Source organism: Nannospalax galili, unplaced genomic scaffold (assembly GCF_000622305.1).
Source record: "Nannospalax galili isolate Female #2095 unplaced genomic scaffold, S.galili_v1.0 scaffold629, whole genome shotgun sequence".
Classification (NCBI taxonomy): Eukaryota; Metazoa; Chordata; class Mammalia; order Rodentia; family Spalacidae; genus Nannospalax; species Nannospalax galili.
In genome coordinates, this window is record NW_008360323.1 from 1,082,854 (window position 1) to 1,091,542 (window position 8,689).

Consider the following 8,689-nt stretch of genomic DNA (forward strand, 5'->3'; position numbering starts at 1 on the left):
TCCCTCATGCAACAGAGGACAAGGAACGCAAAAAATCTCAAATGGCCAAAGCATAGACATCAAGAGTCTGCAGAATGCTGGTCCTTGGACAGGACTGCTATATTAAACTACACCCACCCAGGGCTCAGGGAGCATCATGGAAGAGGGGTGGAAAGATTGTAAGAGCCAGGAAACAGGTCCCTGATCATATGGAAACAGAGTCTTACAAGCTCCTGGGACCCTGCTCATACAATTCTACAGCAACGGTGTCAGCATACACAAGTCCCATGCAAACTCAGGAAGACAAAAACCCTACATAGAATTGGGGAAATGAACAGCAGATCCCAATCTTAGCTGAAGAAACATTGGCAACTGATTACTGCTGGGTGACAAAGAACTGATCATCCTAAAAAGAGACTCTAGATAGGCTGACTAGACCTCAGTGGATGGACTTGCACTGGGGAACCTCTAGGCACCAACTTGACACAGTGGACCTTAACAAGGATAACAGAGTATATGGGTTCCTGTGGGGAGTGTGGGAGGGTTCCAGTGGGGAAGGGAGTATAAATATAATTAAGATTGTCTGAGATGTTCTGTATGAAATACACAAAAATTCAATAAAAACAAATTAAAACCAAAAAGATGTATCTGATATCAGTTTCTGTGACACCCGGAAATTATTCATTACAGCATAAAGCTCCTTGGTAAAAATGTATTTGTTCTTAAAAACAGATTTTAGATCATAAAAAAATTTCTAAAATCAAAATTACAAAGATAAAGGTATCTCCAATGTGTTTCTTACTTTATACAAAGACATACTTTCTACTAGAAATTTTCATGTTATTTTTCTTTTCCTTCTTAATAAGACTCTCACTGTTCTTTGATGCTTTGAATTCATATTCAAAATAATAAGAAAATAGAGGCTAGGGAGACGGCTCAGTGGGAAGAGCACTGAGGACTGGAATTCAGATCCCCAGCACATACATATACATAAAAATAGGGCAGGTGTGGCCCACCTGTAATCCCAGTGCTTGGCAGGTAGAGGCAGAGATCCTACAGCAAGCTGCCCAATTGGACTAGTTGATCAGTGAACTACAGGTTCATCCAGTGACTCTGTGTCATAAACAAAGTGAAGAGCAATGGAGGAAGTCACTCTGTATCAACCTCCGACCTCCACACACGTGCAAACACACAGGCAAGCACATTCACACACGCATACACACATGCAAGAATAATTGAAAGTAATAAGAAAATAACAATAATGCAGTCTGGAACTCTTACTCTACAGCAGATGCCTGGTGAATGGAATGTCACCTGCTCACCCACATAGGCATCTGTGTGCCAACAAGCTGGCCACTGCACCCCAGCCAATCCCACAGGGCATCAAAAAGGGTCAAGCAGTATCAGGGGGAAGAGGGATGGAACAAGCCCCCACAATGATGTCATTTCACACTTATGAGTAGGAGTCAGGCAAGAAGTCTCCTACGCCTACTCTTTCCTGGCCTGCCCACCCATCTTAGTCCCTGTAGCTGTCTGAATGCAGCCATTTTACAGAAAACCTTTGAAATTTTGATGCTTTTCAAAATGTTCCTGCCCAGTGAATGTCTGGTTTGTGGATTATTTTGCCCTAGACATATCCATTTGCATTTTTTCCATGATGATCCACATTTCACCCCTGCCTTTCTCATTTTCCTAATTCCTTTAGGTTATTTCTTTGCTTTTGCTGCTGTTTGTCACATTTCTCCATTCAGAATCATCTGTGAATTTCATTCTCAAGCCTCTTCTCACTCCCTAAGGTCATTAATAAAAATATGTCTGAAGGAAATGGAAGGAAAAATCCAGCTTCCCAATTTACTCCTGAGACCACCCTCCCAAGCCAGCCCAGAATCTTGAAGGCTGTTTACTTCTACCCTGCACATTTTTCCATTCACATGACAAGACAGATAGCCAAAACAATCTGCCTTCTTTTATACCACATCTTGGGACCCTTTATTAACAGCCAAACTTCTAACCTGTAGAGTGAACATCGTGTCAGCTCTTATGCTGCGATGACAGAAAAAGAAAAGCACATACCTCTGTCTCAAGAGCCATTGTTGTCAATTTAGTATGCACAACAGAGATCACAGTTCACCCTACTCTGTGGGCAATCACATTCCCTTGCACAAACCCAAATTGTTCCTAGGCTCCCTTCATTCCTCTTCCCATTGTTATAAAGGGCAAGCAATCTTTCCAACAGTCATAGGTGAAGCAGAGCACTTTAGTCCTCCCAAAATTATTTGAAAGTTGGTGTGCCACCAGTGAAGGGACAGAAATCTGAAATCGGCATGTTCAGGAAAGATGCAAACTAGATATTAAAATGACAGTTGAGGAGCTGGGCGTGGTGGTGCATGCCTTTAATCCCAGCACTCGGGAGGCAGAGGCAGGCGGATCTCTGTTAGTTCAAGGCCAGCCTGGTCTACATAGTGAGTTCTAGCATAGCTGGGGCTACAGGGAGACCCTGCCTCAAAAAAAGACAAAAAAAATGACAGTTGAGGATGAGGAACCAATTGGAACCTCTTCTTTCCCTGAACTAACCTCAGATACTAAGTAGCTTGGAGGCCTTGGCCAGTCATTCAACATTCTTGAGCCAGTTTTCTCAGTATACAATGAGAGCTGCGAACTACACAGTATCCAAACTAATATAAGAAATCTATTTGAAAGTTTTCACAGAGCACAGAAACACCTTTCTGGCATGTTCTCACTGCAGAGGCATTGCTAAGAGGTGGAGGCCATGCAACTGTGAGGTCTTTAAGATCTCCATGGTCATTTCATTCATTTTTTCCATTCATCAAAACAATAGGTCAAAAGTTAACCCTCACCAAAACTATGAAGTATAGAGTTTCTATTCTTTTATTTATTTTTATTTTATGTGTACAAGTGCTTGCAAGCATGTATATTAGTACACATGTGATGTTCAATAACCATAGAGGCCAGAAGATAGTGTTGGATCCCCTGGAACTGGAGCTTTGGACATCATGTGGGTCCTGGGGTCCTGGGTCCTCCTCAAGAGCAGCCCATGCTCTTGCCTTGCTGAGCCATCTCTCCAGCCCTATTGTCTCTGTTCTTTACACAACACTTTTTGGAGCATTTGCTCACATATCTCCAACTCCTAACAACTCCTCTTTGGATCCATCCCACGCCAAGACCTAAGCACTTCATTTAGGTGCTCACAGACTACTGACTCTCAAAGAACCTTCACTAAATCAAAGACTCAAAGAACAACTCCTTTTAGGTGGAATTTATTCATCTATTCTTGAAATATTAGGCACATACTAAATGCTCTATAATAAAAGTTCAGGGCACAAACATAAAAAAGGCATAGTTCCTGTTCTCAAAGAGTCTATAGTTCAACAGGAGAGTCAAATGAGTGAACAGAAAATTGTCAACACACAGGATCAGCTTGAAGGAATTTATGGTGGGATAACCACATAATTTATAGCACAAAATCAGCCATTGTTTAAAGAGGTTCAGCGCATTATTAACTGATATCAAATGCATATCATATAACTGATATCAAATGCCATATCATATAACTGATATCAAATGCCAGGTCTACCCCAGGCAAACCAGCATCTGTGGTGATCTTAGCTACCAAGAGGAACAGCAGAAGCTGGGGCCCTTCTGTGGTGACTGAAATTACTCAGTCCTCTAGTTAGACCTTGACCAAGAGAATAAAATTCTGCTTGACACAAAATCAGTGGCTGTTTGCATTCTGTTTCATATACTAGCGATTCTTCCATAAGCCATGCTATTCATCAGGCTATTCATCACTGGTTAGCTTTTCTTCTCTTTTTTGTTTTCCAAAATAATGTCATTAATTCTTTGAGAATTTCATACCATGTATTTTTATCATATTCACTTCCATTCCTTCCCCTACTTCTTTCAGCTCCACCTCACTGTCATATTACCCCCAATTTCCTATCCTCTTTCTTTTTCCTTTTTCAATAATCCATCGTCTCTAATTTGTGCTGCCCATATATTCCTGGGTGTGGGGCCATCAACTAGAGCATGGTCTACCTACCAAGAGTCATAACCTTTCAGAAAACTAATTTTCTCTCCCTCCACAAGAAGCCATCAACAGTCCATAGCTCCCCAGTTAGGGGTAGGGGCTCATGAATTCCTTCCCATTCCATGCTAGAATATCAACTGGATTGATCTTGTACAGATCTTGTGTAATATGAGTTCATTAGTGCAGCAGCCCTGACACATTCAGATGACACTGTTTTGCTCCTGGCTTTCCTGACTTCTGACTCTTAAAATCTTTCTGTCTTCTCTCCTGTGATGATCCCTGAGCCTGGGGAGATGGGGAGGTATAGCTGTTCCACTGTGGCTGAGCACTATGCAATCGCTTATTCTTTGGAATTTGACCAGTTGTGAGTTTCTGCATTAAGCAACATCTATTACACAAAGAAACGTCTTTGATAAAGTCTGACAGCATACCAACCTATAGATAGAATTTAGAGGGCAGTTTGATACTATGTCCATTTATCAACATAATAGTAGTAGGTTCACCTGGGGGCCTGTGAGCTCCCCAACCATGAGTTCTTGGCCAGATTTACACGATCAGGCATGTGTTTTCTCCTATGGTATAAATCTTAAAACCAAGCAGAAAGTCATTGGTTACCCCCATAACATTCATGCCACTATTGCACCCACAGGCATGTCTTGCCATGCCAGTCATTAGTGAAGTTCACAGGGATCACAGCTGGGTAAGAATGTTGGTGCCTGTTGGTTGTTTTCCTCCAGCAGCCTGTGCCACACCTTCCAGTAGTACGAAAGCACCAGCAGGAAGACACCATACTTGGGTCACAAGACATGGAGAAATCAACTCAGCACTTTTTTTTTTCCTTACAAATGGCTTCCTAGTAGAAGTGATTATCAGATAAATCTTAACATAATAAAAATATCAGCATTCCAGGCAGCAGTATCAGGGAATAACTTGCTCGGTCCCTTAGGAAGCTTCTGCTCCTGGGGATCTGACAGTTTGGCCTCTCTTTTGCTTTCTTTAGGCCCTTGAGATACTATCCATGGAGTCAACACCAGGGATCTGGGGGTCAGGTGAGATACTTTTGTCTTCTAGGTCTTCCACTGTAATTCTACATCTTATAGGATTTAATGCCCTTGTCACAGTTTTTAATAAGTTTGTAATTCAGAAAACTAATTTTCTGTGCCATTAACCCCAGTCCAAGGTTTTTCTGCCAGGAAGTTAAAGAACCAATAATTCATTAATATTTTTAAATTTTAATTTATTTTATTTTTAATTTACCTACATGAGCAATATGTTTATATGTATATAAGTATACCTGTGTCATGCAGTGCCTACAGAGGACAGAAGAGGGTTTGGGATCCCCTGAAAATGGAGTTTTGAATGGTCGTTAGCCACCATGTGGGTGCTTAGATTCAAACCCGGGTCTTCTGCAAGAGCAGCTAGTGCTCTTAACTGCTGAGGCATCTCTCCAGTCCCTAATTAATATTTTTTGAAACTATTAACTATGTTTATATGTAATCAAGAAACTTTCTTTTTCATACTCTATTGCCAAGATGCTTTCAAAAGATTCTACTTCATAGGTCTATCACTCAAGATACATTACAAAAAGTATCATGCTCTAGCAGCCCCTTCAATCTTTCCCCCAAGTAACTAAGGCCTGGAAGCCTCAATCTTGCTGGGCCCAAAGAAAATGGTCATCTACGAGGCCAAGCTCTCCATGTGAGAATCACCTTCCTCTTCCATCCAGAGGTACAGCCAAGCTTGGGGAACAAAACAGAGCCCTGTGTTCCATGGCCTACATTCTTCTACAGTTCCAACATCTAGAAAAATGTCCTCTCAGTAACGAGATTCACAGCACAGGTCTTTCCTGTCTAGCTACTTACTCCAAGTCACATATATGAAAGTCAAACTGAAGACATGTTATTTAGCTGGTAAAACACCCCAAAACTTAAAGACTGATTATATATGCACATATGTGTGTATACACATATCTGTCATGAAAAACTAGTAAAAAGGAAGCTAAAATGCATAATTTGTATTAAAAATAGGCAATGGATATGAATAGGAAACTTGCAAAGAAGAAACCTGAATAGTCAACAAGTACATGAAAATCATCAAGAAAATATTATTTCATACCCATCAGATTGGAAAAATTTTATTACACCACACACACTGGCAAGGATGTGGGAAAACAAGAGCATAATATGTGCCTGTAGTTTGGAGAGCAACATCACACTACCTGGAGTAGTTGAAAATAAACATGCTGTCACCAAATAATTTTGTTTCTGGCAATTACTCTGAGAAACTTTTACACATGTTCATGAGCAGGCTTCTGTACAGTTAGTTACTGTGTTGGTTAGTTTTGTCAACTTGACACAAACTCGAGACACCTGGGAAGGTAGAACCTAAATTGAGGAATTTCCTTTATGGGATATGCCTGTGAGGCATTTTTTTCTTAATTGCTATTGATGTAAGAGGACTCAGCCTACTGTGAGCCTGGTGCCATCCCTGGGCAGGTAGGCCTGGGCTATATAAGAAAGCTAGCTGTGCAAGTGAAGGGAAGCAAGTCAGTAAGCAGCATTCCTCTGTGATTTCTGCATCAAGCTCTTGATTGAGTTCTGCCTTGACCTCCCTCAGTGATAGACTATGACAAGAAGTGTAAGCCAAATAAATCCTTTCCTCCCCAAGTTGGTTTCAATCAGTGTTGTATCACAGAAACAAACTTACCTAGAACAGTTACAATACTGGATTGTGAGAAATTGTCTCAACAGCATGGGTGGGGATGGATAGCTATGATATGTTCATATAGGAGAATAAGCCATTGTTAAAAGTGAATGAATGGTTGTATAGTTGATAAGGTAGATGAATCTGGAAAATATAAAGTTTAGCAAAAGGAAATTCACTGCATACTCTTTATGTACATTTAAAAATTAAAAAATATATGGTGAGAATATGTATGTATAAGAATAAAAATCTAGTCAGAAAGAATAAATCCTGCTTGCAAAGTAATAATATTCCTTCTTAAAGAAAAGATGTGGCACAAATATAGCAAAATAATAACATCTTTTAAACATCTTGGATAAAAGATGCATAAATATTTTTAAATTTCCTTTTGTTTCTCTAAATAGTTCAAATGAAATAAAATAAAAAGAAAACTGAGAGCTAGCTTCTACCATGACCAGACAGGTTTGCACCAAGCCAGAGACTGACTACAGGAAGATGCGGTTGATGCTACTGTCCAGGGGGTTGACACTACAACAGGGAAAAACTGGGATGCAAAAATGGTACCTGGTCACCTTAGACAAGGAGAGAAAAAAGACAGTTTGAGAGCTTATGTGGTCATTCTGGCTTGTAAGCCCAATATGTGCAGCTTCCTGAAGTGAAGAGATCTCAAAGTTGTCAAGAAATACACCAGTCTCTACTGCTAAGTCTACAAAAGCCAAGAAAAGCAAGGAGCTGATCACACTGGAGCTCACCCACTGATAGGTGGCACTCATGGACAAGTGTTTTAGCTACCTGTGAGAATAAGAAATCTTACCCAGTTTTGAGAAAGCCTATTTCATCCTGGACAAGTTTTGATGGGTGGGGCATTCAAGACAAGAAAGACTTATCGAGTAGGCCAACCTGTGGCAGGAGGAGGATGGTGCCATACAGCATCCTGGAAAAGATGGGCCTCGCATAGCTGTGAGCACACTGATAGGCCTCTAACCCTGCTCTACTTTTGATATATGTGGAACCCAAAGATACTAACTGATTTCACACAAGTGGCCAGGCTCCCAGCCCGGGCTTCTGAGTTCATAGCCCATGACTTCCACCACCAGGCCTCAGGTTCCTATCATTACCTCTTCATTAACAGATTTAAAGAATTCAAACATTGGAAAAGGTGTGAAGAAACCAATTTTGACACTATCCAAAAGGTTCTTTCAATGTAAAAAGTGACATTTATAAATAGACTCTGAGAAGACCACTTAGTAGGTCATTCATGGCTTCATTCCCCAACCCAAAATAATGTCTACATTTTTCATTATGGACAAACCATGAAAGAAAAATAAATATCCCAAGGAACGGTTTAGTGGGGACACAATAGTCTTTATTTCCTGGTGAAGAAGACCCACCGGCCATCTTATTGATGCCAAAGTCTGCCAGGACCCTCCTAGGTCAAAACACCCAGCACTTCATCTCAAATTGTCATGCTTGCTGACCTCCTGAACAACTCATAGCTGCCCTAATACAGACATGTCAGTGTCAGAATCTAAAGAGAATGAACTTCCCTGGCTTTTCTTTTCATTCTCCCTCTATCTACCTGAACCACAACTTCATTCATGAAGTAAGCATTTTCCTAGCTTAAGGCTGTGTCTTCAATATTCTTTCATGTTCCTGGTGCTTTTTTTTAAATTAAAAATTTTATTGGATGGTCCTACAGGTCAGACTTTGTTCTATATACTTTTGATTATCGCTTTTAATCCTCACAAAATCCTGTAATGTAAGTAGTATAATTATCTTTCTTTTTTAAAATTATTTATTTAATAACCACATGATTAGAAGAAGCATTTCATTACAGCTTTAACATATTCAATGACAATTTCCAGAGCAAAGATATATCTCTTTCAAAAGTGGCTGTAAATTTTTAGGTTCCAGTATGCTTTGATTCAGTTACTGCTGATGTCACAATGGCTTGGATGA

General features: G+C 40.3%; 1 pseudogene; it reads left to right on the forward strand.

Moving 5' to 3' along the window:
* Positions 1–7,180: 7,180 nt before the first annotated feature.
* Positions 7,181–7,688, forward strand: LOC115068811 (annotated as a pseudogene).
* Positions 7,689–8,689: the final 1,001 nt, after the last annotated feature.